The 23,772-nt window shown below is 41.7% G+C and overlaps 1 long non-coding RNA gene across 1 annotated transcript; it reads left to right on the plus strand.

Moving 5' to 3' along the window:
• The first annotated feature begins 14,368 nt into the window (after positions 1 to 14,368).
• Positions 14,369 to 23,159, plus strand: LOC125693404 (uncharacterized). Its single transcript, XR_007377083.1, has 3 exons — positions 14,369 to 14,407; positions 14,538 to 14,632; positions 16,787 to 23,159. It is a non-coding gene; the product is annotated as an uncharacterized LOC125693404 (long non-coding RNA).
• The last annotated feature ends 613 nt before the right edge of the window (positions 23,160 to 23,772 follow it).

Raw genomic sequence — 23,772 nt, forward strand, 5'->3', positions numbered from 1 at the left:
ATTCGTAAATTGTTAGCACCGTTCTGTAATGAACAACTGAATTAAGTTATACCTTTGTTTTCCCCTTAGCTCACAATTGTTATGATTTTCTAGTTTTTTGTTTCATTTTTGTTTGCTGTTTTCCTGTAGCAGAGCATTTTTTTCCTAAATATTTTCATTTTGAAAATCTGCATTTTTACCCACTGTTATCTTATTTCACTCAAAATGGGAAGTAAGTTCTCAACAGAAATATGATCATGGCTCACATAAAAATCTCTGAAGTGAACATATAATGAGCTATTAAAAAGCACACATTGCTACCATTTTTCCAGCTCATTTGGGCACAGTTATCTCCCCTTGGGATAGGTTTGTACAGCACCTTACCCAGTACAGGCTAGAGCTTGTCTCAGGTTTGTAAGCATCACTTCTAGACAAATTACAGTTGTAATGCAAAATCTAGGAGCATGAGTTCAGCTGCTGCCAAGAAAAGAGCTTCATAAGACCATCTACTCTTCATCCTTTCTGGACCTGAAGGAAATTCATTGCTTACATGCTATTTCTCAGAGGTCAACAGCTTTGGGCTGTTTTGAACTGAGGACCTCTTCTTAAACAAATTTAGATCAGCACGTGCACATGTACCCTCCCAGACACACAAACCACGTATGTCACTTGCATGTTACAACCTTATCAAAACAAGCTGTCCACTGCTCTCATTTCATGTACCCCCTAGAGAAGATGAAGAGAATGAACAGCACAATAAACCAATAGGCACGAGTCATCTTTACCACCAGAAGTCTTTGTGATAAGAGAGGCATGAAAACGTGGCTAGAGAGGAATAAGAAGCAGTTGGAAGCACTGGTATTTTCACGGGGTCTGTGTTTAAGAAGGGAACAGACAAGATTAAATGAAAACAGGAAAAACTGGATGGAAAATTCTGGACTTAATTGGATCTGAAAGAGCCTGCAGGATCTCAGGACATACCCTGCTATCTTCCCCATCTCCCCCCCTGAGTGTCCTGCTAGAAAGGAGGGGTGCTGGTAGGAAGAACATGTCATTTACTGGCACTGCTTAAATTTCCCTTCCCCCAGGCTCTCCTGAAACAGCTGTGGGTTTGCTCACAGGCCCACTGTAGGTAGGAGGAATCTTGTAATGTGCCTGGAAACACCAGTAAGGAATGAGAAAAGCCCAAAGAAACCCTCCCCCTGAACTCAGCCAGTGTGCTAGGACTAGAAAAAGAGCTGCTGTTTGCCACCACAGTAGAGCACAAATCACTTTTGTTTCTGCCCAGCAGCATCTTACCTCGTCCATCAGCCCAGGCTACTCCCCCTGACTCGACTGCAACATGCCTGGAAACTTCCAGCCAGAGTATTTTTACTTTGTGGGTCAGGTTTCTTCTTGAGGTATTTGGCTGTTACCTCAAAAAGCAAAAAAATAAAACAACCCACCACATTTGTTGCATTTTATTTCCTAAAGTGGCCTGAATCAGAATAGTATCTTCCAGCATCCCAGCCCTTCTCCTAGTGCTGCAGCACTGCTCCCTTTTCTGAAATTCTTAGGGTAAGACAGCAATGCGTGCCAGGCTGCTCTGTCCTGAGGGATTAGAAAAGTTTCTGGGTTTGTTTTTATTTGTTTGTTGTTTTTTTTTTTTTTTACAGTATTAGGAAAATCTTTTTGTTGTTTTGCTTGGGTTGTTTTTTTGTTTTTTTGTTTTTTTTTCCATTGTAACAGGTTATTCTGCTTTAAGCTTTCTGTATCTTCGGTGCAATCCTAAGGTTAAGAACTACATTAAAAACAAAACAAAAAAAAAGTATTTTTCCACCATTTGCTTTCAGAAGAACTGAGAAGAGTCCAGTTTAATTTGCAAGCCTTCGAGAGGTCAAGAAAAATCTATTCCTTGTGTACAAGCTAATACTCCTGCTGTAAATTCAGACGTGTTCATGACCACAACAAAGCCCTTGAATGGTTGAGGAAGATCATTACAGGATTTTCCTTGTTATTACAGCCCAGCAGAGAAAGCGGTTTCAGCCCAGCTGACAGAAGTTTCCATCTAGCAGACTCTGCAGATGGGTCACAGGCTTCCAAGAGCCGTATCAGTTAGATATGAATTGGATTAAAGATAATCTGCAATGTGAAATCCTGTTAGAAAAGCCTTCGAGTCTCCATTGCTTCCAGAGCTGAAACTCTCTGGGATTGAAGAAAGGCAGCTGATGTTTGTTTTGACAGCTGTGACGAGTGAGAGGTGTGTGTGTGCGTGCCAGGGAACAACACATATGGTGACCATGTGACACGACTCACAACCAGATGAAAGAAAATTGTCCAATATCTCCAGCAGCGTGGTTTGAATTCCACTCCAACCAAATTGGTGGGCGTGACAAATGCCAGCTAGTCTCTTTCCCCTGCACTGATTTAGAAGGCAAAGTACTCCATTTGATCACCTGCGTGCTGTGGTTTTTCATCTACTCCTAAAATTTTCAGACACCAAATAGGAAAAAGCTGCTGGTTGTTAAATCATCTCATTGCTTCTCCGGTTCAAGTTTCTCACCCTGGCTTCTCCCTTTTAAAAAGTGCTTTTTCCTTCTGAAGCTAACGCAACTGTGGCAGCTCTGGGAAAAGAGGCTGTGTGTGACTGTAGAAGAGCAGAGTGGTGTAGCAGCAGAAAACCCATCCCCAGCCAGCAGGGAACAGGACAAAAGCCCATACCCGAGCAGAGGGAATCTGACAGGTTCAGGAAGTAACTGGACAAACTGATCTGCAGCCCTCAACCAAAATGTGACTTCTACTCAAAGGGTTTGCATGGGAAAGAATTGTTCACGCTAGCAGTTTCTTCTGCACTGCCACTAATTTTGAGTAACAGCAAGCTTAGGTGCCTCTCTTCTCCTTCACCACTGCCATCAGAGATTGGGCTTCATTAGCATCTGATGCAGAACATCAGGTTAGCTGGATCCTCTTTTAATTAATCCCTATCACAGTCTTATTTTAATGATGTCACTGGTGGCTGCTTCTTGCCCATACAGAACTCCAGATTTTACTCTGTCTGAAGGAAAATGGCCCCTGGAATCTGTGAATGACACCAGTGCTGAAACACATCAATATAAATAGCACACACTTGTTATCTTTGTCTCAGGACAATTCTAACACAGAGGAATCATTGGTTTGCTTATTCCTTTTTCTTCATCTGCCTACAACAGGTGACAAAAGCTGTGTACTGTTTCATGCTGGTTGAGAATGAGAGGGTAATCCTACGGGCTGTTCCAGTGAAGTGGGAATTTGGTGGCAGGGTTCTAAACAGATTTCTGTGGCTTTGGACAGATCCATTTCCCTTTCACATTCATGAATCAGTCTGTCTGATTTACTCAGGCATCGCTGAGCTTCCTGAAAAGAAGTGGCTGATCAAGGTCTGTGTTCAGTCTGAACATAAAAAGATTTGACACTGACCAACACCTCCTGGTTCTGCAGTAACGTAACTGGCATTTTTCACTCCACTAAGTTATAAAATTGGTGAGATTCAATCTGTAGCTTTACCTCCAAAGCTGAGGTGAAGCTTCGCTGCTTTTCCATGTTGTTCCATCTGGACTAGCTGGCAGTACCAGGGAGTTGTAAGGACTGCTTTGCTTCCCAGTCCATTAGCGTAAAACAGTTTAACTATCAAACACTTCTCTCTACAAATAGTCCATGAAAAGTTCTTACTGAAAACCTGGAGCAGCTGATGGAGTCACTGCAGAGCAACTTTCCCAGGGGCTGATCTGGTTGTGTGCATCCCAAACCATTCCAGGCAGAAATCTCAACTGAAAGGGAAGTGTATTTAAATGATATAATCAGAATATTTTAGTCTGAACATGCTAAATAATAATAATAATAATAATAATAATAATTTTTTTAAAAGCCTTGTTTTTTCCAAAACTTTAACATGTAGGGACATCAAAAGAAAAATGGTTTTGTGAAATATCCAGCAGTTAATGCTCTTCCCTTGCTCTTAATGGAACCTGTCCACACAGAAATCACATGAGATTTCATTTGAGTTCTGATGCTGAATTATTAAATGAGCAGAAAACCACAGATAATACATATTTAGTTAAATGAAAAATTACTTTCAGTGGTCTTAATCCTTTTCCCTAACCATTTTAAATAGACAGCACCAGAAATTTATTCATTCAAAACTGTGCACACAAGCCTTGCACTAAATCTACTATGAGAATAATCACACCTTTAATTCAATCAGCTTAGTGTTGATTGCAGACCAATGACTGCTAAGTGGCTGCAAATAGCCTATAGTTTTGTCAAAAATACCTTGTCCTGTTCTGTAGGGAGCTTTTCTAGAAAACAAGAGTAGCCTGAATAGTAACTCAAAGAAAGATACTGCAAAGCCCACTGCTCTTCTGGTTGTACTAAAAGTCCCTTCCACAACTGGCTGCTGAACATCACTTAAACAAGATATTCTTAAGAAATAAAGGCTGGAATGGGAGGTAGATGGGAGGAGAGGGAGGGAATTACTTATAACTCAACTATTTCCTTGCTGCAATTTATTAGATTTTAAATGCGTTCATGTTGTACCCATCAGCCTCTCTGCTGCTATGGAGTCAGTGCCAGAATGATGACAAATGAGATTTTTCTGTTCACTACAAGTTTTATCTGAATTATCTGCCATGTTAGAGGTCATGGGTATAACACTTCATTTTTCTCTGTACCACAGATACACTGAAAGTGGATGCCAGATCATGAACTATTTCACAGGCCTGCTGTCATGAACTCATGAAAAAAGAAAGAAAGAAAGAAAAAAAAAAAGTAATGCACAATTAGCCTTATCTTGAAGAGTTCCCAAGGATGAAGTCCAGTCTACGCTGATTTATCTCATCTTTCTTGTAAACTAGAATGAAAATAGTGTTGGGGCATAGCATTCATCCTACGTGATTGTCACAGAACAAAAGCAGTTGGACAAGAACAGATAACAGAACCTGTGGAATGAGAGCCTTATGTCTCAAAACAGCTGTCCTTTGAAGCAAATTGTCTTCATCTAAATAATGACTTGGTAAATACAAATCACTCTGTGATAGACAGCGGACCCTTACAGGAGAGGAATCTCTGGCGCCCAATTAGAGGCAAAGCTCTAGGGAGAACTTTTCTTCGTGCAGCTCTTCTTGACCCTAAGTTAGCTCTGGAATTACCATGATGGGACAAAGCCCGGCTCATGTTTTCCTCTCACAGATGCAGTGGTACAGTTTTGTCAAAGTTTGGGGTTACAAGAGAACTCCAAAGGGTTGAGAAAACATGTTGAGAACATGTGAAATGTGGGATTATCCCAGATGGTGCACTTTAGCTTCAGTTGGCAAAACAATGACCCGAGTCACCTTGTGAGATAGATTGCAGTGCAACTGGATGTATATTATCCGTATTATTGGCCTAATATTTCAAGCTGATCTTCTGCTTACAGTTCACGTCAACACATAGACTGGCTTATTCAACCTCTTGAAAACATCTTGCAGAGATAAAACACATGTGTATATACTATAATCTTTGGTTAGTCAGTATCTTCTTTTGTGAAACAGTGACGTTTATGGAAGGGACTGATAATTTTCAGATGTTTTGTTTAATTCAACTGAGCAGTTAGACAGATACTAACAACACAAGAACATTCCTGAGCTTTTTAGTGTCAGAATCTCTTCATCACCCTGGACCAGTTGCTGATGCGGTCCTGTGAACAACATTTCCACTTGGAGTTTCATTGTCATAAACTGAAACTTGGATGTGAATGAGGTTTTAAAACCTTCTGTCCCTCTGAGGAGCTCGTGGGTCTTGTAATTAAGTGGGATGTCACTTTTTTGACCTAAGCATTACTCTCCCCAAACTTTTTTTTTTTAATAGATGGAAACTTGAAGTACAGACAGGGGCTGTGGAAGATGCAAAGCAATGAATTAGAGCAGAAAGAAACACTGGAAACACAATCATCTGAACATACACTGGTTACATGCACAGCCTAGTGAATAAAAGCTTCCAGCCCACTGTAATACAACACCTGAAAAACCACTTGATATCCCAGAAGCTGGCCCCAGTATGTAACAGGAGATTGCTTGTAAATTTAGAAAAGAAATAGCCATGCTACTGAACTACCATGGGAAATTTGCCAGTGTATCACCTTAAGAAAGGCAGCCCTGGCTACTGGGACTGATTGCTTCTCATTAAATGCACGAACAGCTTCTGGAATAAAACATTTCTGTGTAGGATTACTCTGGCAGACGAGAACTAAGGAGTCGGAGAGGATAAGCCCTGTTCTCAGCTAGAAGGAACCTGAACGCCATTTTCTGGCCTTGCTCTCACTGCTGCTGTTTGGAAAGGATCTCCCAGGCTTTCCCTTATGGGACACAATGTTGGAAAACATGTATTTTGTCCACAGCTCTTTCTTGTGCAGCTTAAGCATGATTGCAAATAAACCACATGGAAGACATTAGCAAATATATTACTAGAGAAAGAGAACATATGAGAATATTTTGCTTATCACATATGATGGCAAGCATGCACACTGGTTTAAATATTATGGATTTGCTGATTTCATAGAATCATAGGAACATAGAATCTTTGGGGTTAGAAGGGAACTTTTAAGGTCATCTAGTCCAGCACCTCTGCAATGAACAGGAACACCTACAGCTAGATCAAGTATGTCAGAGCCTGCTCCAGCCTGACCTTGAATTTCTCCAGGGGCAGGGCATCCACCACCTCTCTAGGTGCCACCTAGACAGGGCATTCACCACCTCTATTCCAGTGCCTCACCACTCATCTGTAAAAAACTTCTTATGTCCAATTTAAATCCCACCTCTTTCATTTTGAAACCATTTCCCCTTATCCTATCACAACAGATCCTGCTAAATAGTCCGTTCCCTTCCTTCTTACATCTCCCCTTTAGATACTGAACAGCCACTCTCAGGTCTCCCTGGAGCCTTCTCTTCTTCAGGCTGAAAAGCCCCAGCTTTCACTCTGTCCTCACAGGGAAGATGTTCCATCCTTTGGATCATTTTTTTGGCCCTTCTCTGGATGCACTCCAACATTGCACACATCTCTCCTGCACTGGGGACTCCACATCTGTACGCAGTACTCCAAGTACTGCAGTTACCCAGCAGTACAGGGTAGAGGGGCAGGATCAGCTTCCTCAATCTGCTGGCCAACTTCTTCTTGTGCAGCCCAGAATACTGTTACTTTCTGGGCTGTGTGGGCACACTGCTGGCTCATGTCCTGCTTGCAATCTATAAGTATTCCCCAGTTCTTTTGGCAGGACTGTGCTCCATCCTTACATCCCCCAGCTTGTACTGATAGCATGGGCTGCTATGAGCCAGGTGCAAGACTCTGTTCTTGGATTTATTGAACCTCATGGGGTTCATCTGGGCCCACTGCTTGAGCCTGTCTAAGTCTGTCAAGATGGCATCCCATCTCTCAGGTGTATCCACCACCCCACACAGCTTCATCCATAAACCTGCTGAGGGTGTGGTGTGCTCAATCCCACTGTTCATGTCATTAATGAAGATGATGAAGAGCACTGGTTCCAGTACTGACCCCTGAGAGACACCACTTGCCACTGATCTCCATCCGGACATTGAGCCATTGGCCACTGCTCTCTGCAATTTCAAAAGACTGATACAAATGAAAATATTCAGGTGGCATCCAAACACCTCAGTCCTGTTGGTGACAGTCCAGACTTTCACATGGAACAGGAGAATAAGGATGGAAGGCTTTCACTGGCTGAACAGATCACCAAGATCAACCATTCTTCCCGATTGTACCTAATTACAGTAGACCAACTTCTTTGATTTCAGGGCCAGGAAACGATATCTACTGCAGGATCAGGATGTGGCTGGCTGAGATTAGAGTGTGCAAATCTTCGTATGTAAACTTTGTTTTGATGAATATCCAATTTTTTTTTAAAGGACTGAAGCAGACATTGTCATTGCTTAGCAGTCAGATTGTCAAGATATCCCTTTTGCTCTTTTCACCTAAAAAGCTGAGTCAGATTGATAGTGGTGCTTAAATACTTAGAGATGATGAAGAACAGCAAGAGTCGTATCTGCCTCTTGCAGCTGTAGACAGCTACAGAAAAAAATAAAATACCAAAAATGGAAGATACTTAACTGCACTTTTTTTCAGCAAGATGAAATGCACACTTATATCTGTGACTTCCCTGAGCTATTTTGGATGTCTTTTTTTTTCTTTTAAGGATGGAATAAACTGCACTCCAAAAGGTCCATTTCTCTCAGTCCAGTGACATTTTTCAGAAGCACTTAGGCCTTTATCTGCTATTGTAATTAAACTCTTGATCTGTATGAGGACTACCTGTATGACGTTTTGTCTTTGTTCTTCACATGAGGACTGAGGTCTACTACCAATATCACTTCTTTTGGTGCTCCGAGACTTGGGTAATATTTGTTACAGATTAATAAGTGCAGGTTTGGGAGGATTGATGATGCAGATTGCTCGAGAGTCCTGACTATTTTGAAAGAAACACACATGAACTTTTAAACCTCATGGCCTTCACATATATTGACAGAAATACAATTTCTTCAGTTGGCTATCAGTGACTCAGTTTGGTTTCTTCATTTTCTGGACCTGTACAGGAAAATGAAGAAAAAGAGGAATAATCCATTGAACTAATTTAATTGCAAAGGCAAAATAAGATACAGAGCTGGAAAGCTGATAAATGGATGGAAAAATCAGTTCTCAGTTGTTTTCAGACACTTTCCTCTCTCTCCTGAAGGTTATTTCTTTCTGTACAGCCTTTGATCTAAAGTCCTGTGCAGCATTAGAAAGGGAGAAAGAATATTTGCAGGCTGTCTTACTGTCTCCTTGTAGAAAGGAGAGAGTTTAATGAAATGGTGCAATTATACTGACAGAGTCAGAAGTGCACCACATTAATTCTTCAAATCTAGACGCTGATCTTGAATGCTGTCTGGAAAGGCATTCATCAGCATGGCTGAAAATATTTGCATCTGCATAGTGTAGCAAAACCCGAATGAAGGCTCATGTGTATGCATTATAAAAAAGATGGTCAAGCTCTTGTGGGGTGGAAAGATATTTTCACGAATTAAAACAAAAATGTTTCATATTTAATACAGAAGAGGTGAATGCTGCAGAGCAGCTAATGATTTTGAGGCTAATATAAAATGTAGTATTCCACTCCAGAAGGTATTCACCAATACTTTCTGATGAGCAGCTGAGTTTGTGGCATAATAATCATTCCCCCTGCTCTCTTCTTTATCACATTGTCACTTTAAGGAAAGATAGAAGGTGAAAAGAAAAAAAAAAAGAGGCTATTGTACAACTGGAAGTCTCTGACAGCAATGGTAAATGGCTACTTTTCTCTTTGCTTTAGGATTGTAATCCCATAGATTCTTTTCAATCTTGGCTGAACCTGGAAGCATTATGATGTGTTCATAGACTTCAAATTTTCTGAGTGCTGTCATTGTGCTAGGGAGGACACTTCCATAAAACTATAGGTCATAGAACCACAGAATAGCCTGAGTTGGAAAGGACCCATGAGGAATGTGGTAACATCATAGACTCATAGAATGGATTAGGTTGAAACGGACCTCAAAGATTATCTAGGGGACCTTAAAGATCATCTAGATTATGTGACTTTTCCTTCAAAGCTGTAATACCTGTAAAATCTTTGATAATAGACTGACAGACTGAAGCTGGTGCCTCGTATGATGAGAAAACAAATAAAGCTTATTTCATCAGCTGTATCTGCTTTATCTCTTGAGCAGAGACACACTACCTTTATCACGTGGCACCTGAAGTGTTAGTTTTTCTCCAGAACACTGGATTTTGAGGCTTCCAGTAATGCAAACACAAATTGCAGTGCGGGTGAAATCTCTGTTGCGGGTCATCACAGCTATGGCAGAGTTCCCCCTGCTTCAGTTTCCCATGAAATACATTTATTTCATGGGAATTCAATGGGAGGCATTTCTTAGCTTGCCTCTCCAAGTCACATATTTATGTGCAGCTTAGCTGATTTAATTATTCTTGAAAGCTTTCCAGAGCTGGATCTTTTCTGAACGTCCAACAACAGGAGAACCTTTCTTCACCAGGTCACTTTGTTATGACCCAGACAAGCTGCCCTCTGCGTTCAGCAGCACAGGCAGAAGAGCAATACATGCCAAGTGGGAGGAGTATGGACAGTAGGATTTTCTGATCACATTCTTGAAAATTGTTTAGAGGTATCTCATGAAGCTCAATAGTTCTTCAATACTTGGATTTCAACCAAATGATAAGATCCTGGCTTCTGGTTTGGAGTCAATGGAATGCAGTAGACGAATCTGCTGAAGAACACAGAAATGTCTATCAAATGTAAGACACAGAAACACAGTCCCAAGAGCTTCTTCAGTGCTTTGCATTTTCAGAGATCAGTCAGGACTTCTTTGCTTTCCAGGAGGTCCTGGTCCTTTGTGTACTTCAACTTCCTTTCCTTGTTCACATTTGTGCTAAATGACTAGCAAGATTAGTCTTCTGCTGATGAGAGGGCTATGACTAGAACCTGGTTCTGAGGTCTTACTGCCAGTAAACGTGTCAAAGTCTGTAAATTCTATCCATGTTAGCATTTGGGGTGCAACACTATTTTGCATGTCAGCACTGGGAACACAGTGCAGAGATTCAGCCCAAATAGCTCCAGAGGCAGCAGACAACCCCACAGGCACACAAACAATTGGCAGTGCATTATGGAAACCAGGAGAAAGGCTTGGCTCACCTACATTTGTTGTTTTGGGATGGGAAGGAACTCCTATCTTCTTGGAAACAGATAAAAAAATCTCTTCCCTTCAGGAAATCCACAAAGTCAGCTCATCGATGTATGATTAGAGGATTCACAACACTTTCCCTTCCTTCTCAAAAAAACCAACACATAGAAACCTAAATACATCTCCAAGTTGCTGCAAATCTCCTGATGACTCAAACAACTCAAATTGATCACAAGAGTAGACTTATTTTCCTCAGAGAACACAGTAATATGTATGACATCTTTTCCATTTATTAAGCAGGTACCTTTGGGGTACATCACTTTTCCCAAGGTTCACATCCAAGCAGCTCTGGTCTCCTTGCAATATGTGACATCTCTCCCCCAGCATCTCTGTACCCACCAGCATAGATAAACCCTAAGTGCTGAAAGGAAGCATAATGGCATGAGCTAAGTGATAGCTGCTGGCAAGCCCCATTGGCAACCAAAGTAGCAGTTTCATCTCCATTATTCACTTAATCTACCCTGGAAAACATTTCTGGTGTAGTTACAATTAGTATTATCACACTGGCAAACTCTCTTCAGCATGAACATAACTATTAACTTCTACTCTGAAAGAAATAACTCCCCATCCAGACCTGGTAGAAGCTTTCTGATAGTCCTGTCTCAGGACAAGGATGGTATCCAGTGATTCAAGCTGCTTCTGTGATGGAAGCAGTCCAAATGCAGCTTTCCATGTGAGCTCCTGTGTAATCCAAATTCTGAGCTGTGGCAGGAAATGAGCCAGCAGGGACAGCTGAGTCTGGAAAAGACAGGCTACTTCAAGATGCTTCCCAGTGGGGTTCTGCATGGAGCCACTGTTTCTCGCTCAGAAGCAATCCTATTTTCTGAGAGATCTACTTTGAGTCTTGTTGCTCTTGGCCTCATGAAGATTTCGCTGTAAGGCAGACAGGGTTAGGAAAGTCAGCCACTCCCTCAAAGAAGGCTTTTGCCAGTCTAGAAGTATCTTTAAAAGTGAAATCACATTCTTAACTTATGCTGGCAAGTGATTAGGGTAGGCCCAGCATGAGGCTGCCAGTGCCAATATGTCACAGTAAGTATGAAAAATGTGGGTAGATTTTATTTCTTTAACAATGCATTGCAACTCGTGGGTCATGTGTCTGTCAGACTTCAGCATTTGAATCTGCATCACGGACATCTGAGCAGCCACTGGCTGACATTCAGTACTTCTCCTCTGAGCTCACTAACACTCTCTGCCTGTCCTGCTGAACTTTCTGTGGCCACGCCATCCATTATAGCTTCCCAAAGGGACGGGAAATCAATGCTGGTATCAAGTAAATGCAAATTCTGAGTCAGCCACATGGGGCAAAGGACTCACAGCTTCCAAATATGGTATCAGACACAACGTGGAAGCTAAGAATTGTGGTTAACACAGCTCTGAAAATTTCTGGGCATTCTACCCAACACAGCAGGAGCGTCTTCAGATGAATGCTCTGGGCTCCTGACACTGCGCGTATAAATTTTCAAGTGGGTTTTACTGTCTCCTTTCTCCAGAGGAAACAAGGGCCATGATAGACACAGGCACACACACTCACACAAAATCAGTTACAGAAACACACACAGACAGAAGTCCCTAAGATCAGCTTGTTGATGTAAACCATAATAGAAAACACACTTTGGCTTGCAGAAGATTCTCTGGAGAATTGCGACAAAAAAAAAGTATGCACACTTTCTCTCTACTATTTTTAAACCTCAGTTTCAAATGGATCCTCAAGCTCACCTAAGCTCACAGGCACCAGTTTTGACAGATGAGTTGTTTAACTGATTGGGAAGAACAAAGCAGAGTGGAATATGGCAGCAATAAAATATTGGTATTCCATTGTCTTTGTCTTCTGAATTGCTCAGTGTCTGTGGTAGGACACTGTGCTTGTGGACCAGCCATCTAGTGGGAGTCCTTAGATTTAGGAGGATCTGTCAGGTTTCTGATTTCTCCATGCTTCCTCTTGGGATGAAGAAAGAATGGAAGATGAAGAAAATGTCAATGACTCATGGATGCTTTGTGTAAAAATGTAGCATTCCACTTGTAATATGCATGGAAAGGTCTGCAGAGAGCAGAGGTAAGATTTGAAAATGACACTTGGCATCTCTGTTATACTGTTAACCCCTTCCCTTCTCCCTTGGGATCCTTATTTTGTTATTCCTGGGGTTAACAAGAAAGGGATATTGTCAATATAAAATAAAATTAAATAACAGTGATAATCCCCATTCTTACCAATTTAGGTATTCCAGACTGCCTACCTTTCTCACCTGCCTTTCTCAAAACAAATCCAGAAGGTGTAAAACATGCTCTTGGTGTTGTAAAACCCGAATTTTGAGGACAGTACTAGCAAATCGCTTTTGAACTAGTTCAGGCATCGTATGGATAACTGGCCTTTGCCATTCTGTGTCAATTCAAATCAGTTCAAAAGCCTGTGGAAAAACTAGGAGAAAAAGATGTTCTAAGAGTCACTGATCTCACACAATGCTTACAGCCACCACCACCATCACAGTGGGAATTAGTGGTAAAACATGGATTCAAAACTGAATCGTCCTAAGTATCATGAAGAGTCCTTCCTTGTGACCAACCTGATGCAACTACCATAAAAGTTTTTTACAAAGCATGAAAATTCCAACCTTCTTTAAAACTACAAAAGGCAATTTTTTTGGATTTCAGATTCACATAAAAAAGATTACTCCGTGATTTAAGCACATTGCATTTTTGCAGCCAGCAGTCAAGGCATTAAAAAAAGAACATTTCTGTCCTTAATGTCTGTGAATTTACCATCTGCAGAGAGTAAAAGTCTCAGCTGCTTTTCACAGTTCACATACCAATGGCCTGGTTCTGCCTTGAGCTAAATTCCATTGGATTTCTACCACTCTCTAGTGAGGACAATACTGTTCCTAAATATCTATCCAACGTGTGAAAAAGGCGGTCAAAAATGTACTCAGTAGAAGTCTCCCCTCTCCCTCCAGTACTAAATATGTAACTGTTACCACATAGCGAAGACTTGCAAGATCTATAAAGTTTGGATTTAGTAAAGCTTCCCTTCACTATAAAAATACTAGATTTTTTTCCCTTCCCAAGCTTCCTAAAATTTGTATATGATCATTAGTCTGGAGTTTCAAAATCATAATCTTTAACATTTTTAATTTTCTTCCAGCAGGTGGAGGTAGATGTGTGCTGGATTTCCTTTGGGAAAACAAATGAGAAAGGTAGTTCATAAAGCAAGTTCACATGCACCTAAACAACTGCTTGCGATATTTGATATATGATCTAGTGCTTCCCCTTTATTTACCACTCACTTTTGAATCATTCTCAACACAACAGAGGGAATGAAGAGGAGAAAGACTTCTGTGTTTGGAATGTGAAAGTATCTTCTTTTCCTTGAATACTAGAGAAATTCTGCACGGATACAATTAAAAACTCATCATAAAGTTGAAAAAGTTTGTATTATCCTGTATGGGAACTACTGAGTCATGGCCTGAACCTCTGATTGATCACCTGAAGAGAGCAATGAGCCAGCCAAAGGAGCACAGGTGAAGGCAATTCACCTGTGCTGCCGGAAGGGGTGGAGCCAGGCTGCACCCTCCTAGACCTATTTAAGAGCTGGCTAGCAGTGGGGAAGGATCTTTTCTGGAGATTGCCTCTGCTGGTGTTCTGTGAGTGAGCCCAGGATAGGGGTAAACCTTCTGTTTATCCTCTTTTGTTATCATAGTCTGTTTTGCCTAACTCTCTTGTTTATTTTGTGTTTATAACATCCTAATATTCTTTGATTATGCATATCCTTAGTTTGTTGTCTTTAATTTTCAGCCTTTTTCATGCAATCTCAATTTGGAGATCCAAAGTCAGCATTCTGGACAATGTTTTTCTCTGTCTTCAGTCTCAAAACAGGCCAAATGTTTGAGGTAACAAGAGTTTGATCACATCTGGAAATCCCATAAGAACCTCCTTCTTTATAGGATACTGCTTTTTGCCATACTATTTTCTATAAATACTTGTCAGAAGGATAAGTTTGAGGAGATATTTTCCATGTGGCTTTGCTCAGACAGCCTGCTCTCAGGTCATCTCTGTGAAATTATCGGTGTCCGGACAAATATGAGAGAAGGGTCACAAACCTTGTAGTTCTCAGGGGAGCTTTTTCTCGACGGGCTTCACTGAGTATGGGAGAGCCTCTCTCCACTAATAACTCAGATGCTCAACTCCAAACATCTCTATCCCATTTGATCAGATAATGATCTTTTAAAAATTGTAACTGTCATTGCAATGGAGAATAGAGGAAGCTGAAGAGTCAAATTCCTGAAGGATTTGTGTTCCAACTTGATGGAATTCCTGGCTTGTCAAAGGGATTAGCGTGAGCCTAACAAGGCTCATCCGCATCTTCTCATTTGAGTCCATTTGGGGCAATGAGGGTTTTTCTCGTTGGGTTTCATTTGCAGCCCCCTTTTGATAAGGGCTCTCCCTGGAAAGCCTCAGTTGTCAGGGTTAATGGCTTAAGCAGTGTTGATAGATTCTGTTTATGTTGGGTGAGGGGGTTCAGGTGGCCCAGTCTAATGTAAGCTTTCCATCAACTGTAAACAGCAGCTTTTTATGTCAAAGTTGTGTTTCTGCCTTTTGACAAAGCATTAATAGATCTACTGAAAGGAAGAATCCAGAGCGATGACAGTGGGAAGAGCAAAGAGGTTTAATAGGTCATTTCCACCACAAATTCTGATAAGTTGACAAAGTGGCATGTCTTTTCTTCCAAGGCCCCACAAAGAGTTGATTCCTACCATATTCTGGCTCCTGTTCTCAACTCTGCACCAGGAACAGGAAGGAAACTGAGACTGATATCCTCCTTTCTGTTGTAGCAGAGATCTTAGAAGGCAAATGGGGAGCTGTGTAGTGTGTGACACTTCTCATCTTGGATACAGCTGCCAGAATTAGTGGAAAATCAGAGAGAGAGAGATTTAACTTAGATCACACAACACAGCCTCACTCATTGCTTGTGACTCCTGTGGAGTATAAAGCTTTCCAGCAGGGTCTCAGCTACCTCTGCTTTAGCAACAAAGAACCAAGCTAATACCACTTCCTGTATGTCTTTCTTTCTCAGGATTCTTTTCCATCACTTGCAGACCTTCAGGCTAAGATGAAGCTTATTTTTATAAGTACTTATTAATGTAGTCAACTGATGAACTGGCAGGAGAACAATCTGTCAGAGCACTGAGTATGCTGAGAAATGACCAGCGGGAGGGCTGGTAACAGCCTGTAATCAGGTTTGCACCATCTGATTTTGCTTCTCTTAGGCTGATGGATTCTTGGCTCAGACCCAGTAACTTGCAGAGGGTAAAGGCTGGCAGCTAATATTTTGGCATAGGAATTAACAGAGCTATCCCAGGATGGCATTGCAGGATGTCAGAGAACCATCAGCTCAGAGGAGTGCAAGGTGGTAAAGACGTGGCTTACAGGGTTAAGCCATGTTAGAATGAACTCATGTCACAAGTCCAAAACAGCTGAAAAGTCTATTATCTCCATTTGTTAGTTTAATCCATTAATCCACCTCGCTGTCCAATTAGATTAATGAAACTAGAATTTTATTTCCATTTTGACCTGTGTTATACCTATAAAATGGGAATAAAGGTATTAATGTGCCTGGATAGGGTATGGAAGTTCCTAGTTGAGGAGTGCCTTACAGTTTATTTTCTGAGAGTTGAATAGATCATTAGTGACCTGAAGAGCATAGGAGGGCTGGGGGGACTAATCTACTGTTGGAAGACAAGGTGATGTTCACACTATGATGCTGCCTAACAAAAATTTTAATGGTTCAAATGAGAATTTATTGCTTTGCTCGGGAGCTCCTGAACTCACAGATTTGTTTTTTTTAAATACATAATGTCTACAGCTAAACTGCTTTATATATTAAGAAATGGATCTGTTTGCAAGCAGGATCTGTGATAACTGTTTAATGGAAACCAGTGAAATGTTTTGCTGGCATTTCTGTAGACTTCTCTTAAATTGCTAGAGGTGTTTGGAAGAGTTTCCATGACAAGCGCTGACACTCGTCTTCTCTCTTCTTGGGCCAGATTCTGATCCCCTGACTCACTCTCCAGAGTATTTTGATTTCAATAGTTGTCTTGACTGATGAGACTTCTTATGGAGAAAGGCCAAGGCTGAGCCACTCTTGACACCAGAGGCTTTTGGAAGTCAGCAGGATTGAAAGAGTAACTACTCACCAGGGAAAGACTCTTCTGAAAGAACTCCACTTTCTTACTTCACACAGTTCCTGAGATGCATATGTCTATCTCAGCATTAAGTTCAAATTCACTCTATGTGCTGAAGAAAGCTTGGTAGAGAAGCAAAAGTAGTTAAGACACTCTTTGGTATTTGGGAGACCTTTTTTCAACTCTCTGCTCCACGGCAGCTCCCCATATGACCCCAAGGCGGGCCTTAACCCTGCAGTGTTTCATTTGTAAAGCAGTCAGGGTATCCCAGAGCTCCTACACAGGAATGCAGCAAGGAGAAAGTGCTAGAGTCCAGGATGTCTTTAATGTACTGGTAAAGATAAGGTATCATGGAAGCCATAAGAAACAACGCTCTGAGAATTGTCTGTTTTTCTTTATTTTTCTCTCAATGTTATCCGCATTCATAGGTGAGGCCACATGAAAGACACAGAATTTTTCAACTGTCTTTCAACTCCCGCCCTTTGTTCTTTGTCCCTACAGTCCTATTGATCCTTATGAGATACTGCATGGAAAATCTGCCACAAACCACATTTTTTTTAGTCATTCCATACCACGGGATATCTGAATTTACATGTGTTAGAGACTGCTGCTTTGGTCAAAGCCACAGGAACATGATGTAACACACCGCTTTCTCATTCTGAAACCTGGTGTGGGAATGACATGAGCTCACCCACCACTTTTGCACTGTGTAAACAGCCTGCAAATTAAGTATGAAAAAAGAGTGCTAATGATTGCAAAGGATTCTGGGGAAAAAAAAAAAAAAAAAAAAAAACTTGAAAAAGCCAGCGTTGTGAGCTGTCTCTAGCCCAGTTTCTGGCAGTCACATTGCTGGAAAGTAAACCTCGGCCCTGAAGACTTTACAATTTCCAAACAAGCAAATTCTATTGCAGGACCTCTTCCACAGAGCCTTATTTGATGATCCACAAGCTGTAAAATCAGAGAATAATTTAGACTGGAAGGCACTTGCGGAGGTCTTTGATCCAGTTCATGCCACAAGACTTCTGTGGGTTCCACCAAGACCTCTCCGGAGGAAGAGAAAAAATCATATCATGGAAATAGCTTTGGGAACTACAATAGAAACATCTTTGATGATTAGAATGGTTTTATTGCTTTTCCTGATGGAGAAATTAATACAGGCATCTTCATAACACAGCAACATCCGGTGGGCTGGGAACAAGGAATTAACAGCCAGACTTTGGCTCTGTTTTGAATACACATTTGCCTGTAGTATAGAGCTGAATAGAACGATTGTTCTTTTTGACTTGTCTAACACAAGCGCTATCATCATCTTTAGCAGCAGTAACAGAGAGCTTTGTGTGGTGGATAAAACACTTCCCAAAATCCTGAGTCCAGTTCTGACATTTATTTGGTGTGTGACTTCAGACAATTCATTGTACTTCTGTGCCCTCATTTTCCTCTCATCTGCAAAATGTTCTTCAAGATTTACTGATGAAAATCTCTGTACATAAAATCAGAAAATACACATTATCGTATTAATTGGGAATATCTTTAGTCCTGCTTGAATGACTTGAATGACTGCTGGCTTGAAATAAGAAGCCTGGAGATGACAAATTTTTCTTCAAACTAAAATTTGGCTGAAAGCTGCCAGAGAAGCAGCTCTTTTAGCTTTTGTGTTTACCTGAATGCTACTTAACCTGAAAAACTCTAGGTTTAATGCAGCCCAAGTTCAGGGCTTGATCAAGTGAGCAAGTTGTCCCTGCTATTTGCAAGGCAGAAATACTTCCCAAAAGCTGGACTGGAGCAATGCTTGTTCCTTCTAAACACAGAACTCTGAGTACAGCCTGACTGCAGTCTATTTCTGGGCTCACTCTGAGGTGAGGGACACGCAGCATGTGACAGCCCACAAGTTATGAGCAGATAAACTGGGCTAAATGTTTTCATTTTATTAAGCATTCAGTTTGGCTCTACATGTAAAATGCCACAGGGGAAAAGGCCTCAGATCCTACCTCTTCAAATAAGCTGAGGTTATACTCAGGTCTTTGGAGGAATCTGGAGAGAATATGAACTGGCTTCATCTGTGTTTTGAAACTGATTCTACATAAGTAAGTAGCACAATCTGTCATTATGACTGAATGGACACAGAAATCCTGGGCACAGAACTGGGAAAGCACCTTTGTACCATATAGTGAAACCTTAGCGTTTTCTCAATGCAGACACACTATGTAGCTGCAGAGTGATAGCACATCCAGGTCTAGAACATAAAACAGTCATTTCCAGATGGTAGAAGAACAAAGGAGAAAAATCATAATTGGATCTCACTGTTTGTGGTTTTATTTTCTCTCCTCCCTGGGCTCTCTGATGAGAGTCAGCGATCTGAAGCATTTGTGGGCATAGTTTTCACTGGAGGAGGTTTCGTTTCATGGTTCCCCATTTGTGCTCACTGCCAACTTTACAGCTAATTTAAATAAAACTGAGCTTGGAGATTAAATGGCAACCCATGGGATTTGTTTGTGCAATTACCAGCACTCTTCCTTGTCAGATTCTAATTAAATAGTGAGTTCCTGGACCTGCACACAGAAAACACTGGGAAAAATGGCAATGTCTGAGTGACATCAGAGTTAACTCTGTCCAGCCCATTAGAGCCCCTGCATTCCTCAATAACAATAGGTGAAACCCTGGACTGTTGCAATCTGGGAAATTTGCCACCAGTTTCATACAGTTAGAAAAAGGGTAGGATTTCACCTGGGAAGACTAAAGGAACTGTCTCTTCTTGATAGTGCAACATTTCCAGCTTTGCAGCTTGCCTTGCAATGGCTTTATTTAACAGAGTGCATTTTCCCTCACTGTGGTTAAAGCTATTGATGTGTTTCATTAAAACACATGCTCAGCGTTTGGAGCAGAACCTTCTGCAAGGCCCTAGCAGATACCCTTGTGCCCAGAATGAATTTCCTGAGTGAGAAGAAAGCGGGCTACAGAATCTAGTATTTGGAAAAAGCTTTTTGAAATTATTTTCCAGGGGTTTAGGAGAAACCAGTCACCTCTGAACTATTTTAACCAACAAATATGTTAAATTTGAAATGTATTCAGAGATCTGAGAATAATATGTGGTTAAGCAGATTCATAAGGTGTTCACTAAGCAAGAACAAAGTTGGCTTTTGCTTTATCTTCTTCCTGGCAAATAGAGCTAGAGAGAGTGCACTCTGACTGGCAAGGATTTCTTTTACCATATCCGTTTCCATGGTGTAAAGCAAAATTCATCTGCCAACTCACCAACAAACTTTCTCCACTTCTAATTCAATTGAACCTGCTCTTCTTCCAGACACCGCAGCTGGAGAGTTAACCTGATGGAACTGAGCAGGAACCAGCCACATCTGGTTCTGGATCACCTTTTTTTGCCCCCTTTCAGCCCAGCAGTAGGAATTTGAGCATGGAACAAAACCTGGATTGCTCCAAGTGATGTTACATGCCAGACAATCCTTGGCTCAGCAATGGGAAACAGGCAGTTGTGATCCAGCTTTTCACCGAACATCAAAGAATATAGTGAAGCTGGAACAGGTATGGATGAGAAAGACTGGAGATATTCTGTGTGAGAAACAGTTAAACAGACTAAAATGCTTGAAGGTGGAAGACAGATACATTCAAGGTCTATAAAACTACAAGGAGCGTTACGTGGGTAATGAGGGGCAGACAGTACCTTGCAATGTGCTGAGAGCTGCAGGACATCAGCTGGAGTCAGCTGGAAGCGGGTTCAGAGCAGGAGAAGGAAGATAGGTCTTTATGCATCTGCAAATCCAGTTAAGCTATGGAGCTCTCTGCCACGTGTCAGTCATTTACATGGGATCAAAATTAAGACAAAAACATGGACGAAAAGTCAATTGCAGGAGTACTAAAGCACAACAGATACCACTTCTCACTCAAAGTTTCTGAACCACAATTTTACAGAGGTTAAGAGAGAACACCCTGAGGAAGTATTTATATCATATGCCTTGTCTTTACACTTTTTCCTGGACATCTGCTACAAACTATCAATGCGTAAAGAATCCTTAAGAAGCTGAGTATAAGAGCATAAATGCTATAATCCTAGGTCAGAGCAAAGATCCATCCGTGCTCAGAACCAGAGACTTGTTCATGCTTAAGGAGGGATCATAAGAAAGAAAGACAACTGTGCTTCTAGCAAATGCCCCTTGCCACTTCTTACAAGCTGTAGTGTAAGAATTATAAATGAATGTTTATTTACCTTGACAGATTTAAAGTTATTAAAGTGATCAAACAACTTAGTAGGAGGGAAATCAACCTATGATTTTAACCTTTGCATGATACCAGTATCTCAGCATCTCAGTCATCCTATCCATCTCTTGTCTGAAGCTTCCACATTCACAGTAGCACAAAGAAGATGGAGAGTTCAGTGGTGCTACTTTCCTCCAATGTGAAAAGAGGCTGAAAAGAATCACATCTTATTGGCTCTCCCAGGGAAAGAAAGCATGTGGAACTGGAATGCTGTTAGATATCAGAGAATTCACACAGGGTGGTGTGTACTGGAAAGGAGGCAATAGGTGCTCTGCCGTCACAGTGAAACTGGTTTTGTTGTTAAGCCAGCTGCTGAGACCTGGTTCATTTGCCCAATTCAATCTACCCTGGGCTTTCCACATCTTTGCTTCAAAGCCCTGTTTATGAAGACAAAGATGGGAACTTGGCGGCTGCAATACAAATGTCACATTTTATGAGCAAGACAATTGCCCTAAGAAGGTTTTTTTCTTTCTTTTTTGGCAGGCTCTCAACCCATGGCCTGGGTCTCCATGCCCCCCAACTCCTTCACCACACAGTACAGAAATGGACACTGAAAATTTCTGTCTGAGGCCAGCTTTGGCAGTGGAGCCAACAAGAAGAGAAACAGCCTGTGCTCTAATAAGTAAAATATTTATGTCTTGCTTTGGCTAACATACCCTCTCTCAATAAAATATTTTTCCCAGGAGGAACTCTATGAAAGGGAGGGAGCTCCTTTACTATGTCCCCAAATCATTCTTTTCTGCTGCCCTTCAAAAGCCTGGAAATCAAAGAACACTGTAGTCCGAAGCTTTTTCTTGCCATTCTTGACTTTGTTATCGTTAGTTATTACAATCATTACATTGATTACCATTATGAGCTCTCAAGAGGCTCTGGCTAATCAGCACCCCATTCCAGGAAACGCTCTGACAAATCTCTCGCAGCATACGCATACACAAAGCTTGTAGTCTACAAAGACCAGCTTAAACAGACTGTTAACCCGTTCCCATGCCAGGGAACTGCAGTACAGAAACTGCAAAGTATAGCTATGTGGGAAGCTTGTGTTAGAGCTCTTAACTCTGCTGCTTGAGAGGGCAGCCTGGTTACTTCTTTCTGGAGCCTCAGAAAACCATTCTGGAGAGACTCATCACCTGCAAAAGATTCACTGATGATGCTCTGTGCTTGGACTTGTTGCTAACCTCCCAAACTATCAGCTCACAGTCTGTAGCTCAAACAGCAGCCTGCAGGACATGGGGCAGGCCCTGGTTCAGCTGCAGGGTTACTAGCTACACCTGTACAGGCAGTTTCACCTTGTTGGGATCTGCCACTCCCAAGCACCAAGAAAGATTGCACACACTGACTTTCAACCGCAGGCTGCGCTGCCACTCCTGAGACCACCAGCAAAATTTCAATCTCTTTCTGGGCTTATCATCTCTGCAACTCACATGACTGCTCATGGCATCTGCTTTCTCTTGCTAGTGCTACATTACAAATGCGTTCTGTCTATCCTAGCCTGTGACTTGTATCACTTTCCTGATGTATGGGAAGAGGCAGAAGTTCTGTATCCAACCAAATGAAAACAGATTCTGAGCTTTGATGGTTCCTCTTCTAGGTCACCAGCCTTACACAAACCACAATGTGGTGGGGGGGAGGAGGGAAGGACAGCAATATATAAAACCAACCCCAGTCTCTATTAAGGAATGACAAAGTCAAAATCCCATGGATACCAACAGCAAAAACACACGCAAAATTCAAGGAAAAGAGAAAAGAAAACTCTATCTGGGATTTTTAAAGAAGAATTGAGCATGTATACATAACACTTTGGCAAGGGAGCCCAGGCAGGAAAGCGTTGCAACTCCAACATGCTGTGCTCAGAGAAGGTGTTAATGGTCCAGCCATCCTGTGTTATTGCACACAAACAGGAGAGGCCCAGCAGAACTGTAGGGGTCTTTAAGATCCCCACCAATATGGAAAAAGCAGAGAGAGTTATGTAGGATTAACACGAGGGAAGAGGAAGGAAAGAGGTGAAGGGAAGGTAATGTCTCAAGTACCGGAGACCTCTTAGCTAACAAGGCAGGTCTGTTGCATCTCACACGTGGAAATGAGGATGCTCTCAGTGCCCCCTCCCACACCTTGGTCTCTGCTTCATGCAGGACAGCAGGGTTCTCCTCCTCTATGAGACTATTTGGGCCAAACAAGAGATTTCTTGGCCAGCTGCAGTTAGGGTAACCAGTCCCAAATGGCTCTAAACTCCCAGAAGGAGACAGAGGCTTTAGGCACTTTGACTGGAAGTAACCATGCATGATGTGTTTGCAGCGGATGCCTGTAGCTGTGGTCTCCTCCTAACATAGTCAAAGATTCTGGCTTTTGTGCATGGGAAAGAAATATTGGAAAGGTTGTGACATTGGCCTATGCGTGTTTCCTTAACGAGAACTAGAAACATCTTCACACGTGTCAACCTTCCTAGCCCCACAAGCCACACACCAAAATCATCACATGGCTGTGGGCTCCCAGGCACAAAGGTCTGGGTGAAAGCCAGGAGTGTACGTGCTTGTGGTTTGAGAATTTACATGCTGCATGGAATGGGTGGTATCTTCCCCAAA

Source organism: Lagopus muta, chromosome 5, assembly GCF_023343835.1.
Source record: "Lagopus muta isolate bLagMut1 chromosome 5, bLagMut1 primary, whole genome shotgun sequence".
NCBI classification, from domain to species: Eukaryota; Metazoa; Chordata; class Aves; order Galliformes; family Phasianidae; genus Lagopus; species Lagopus muta.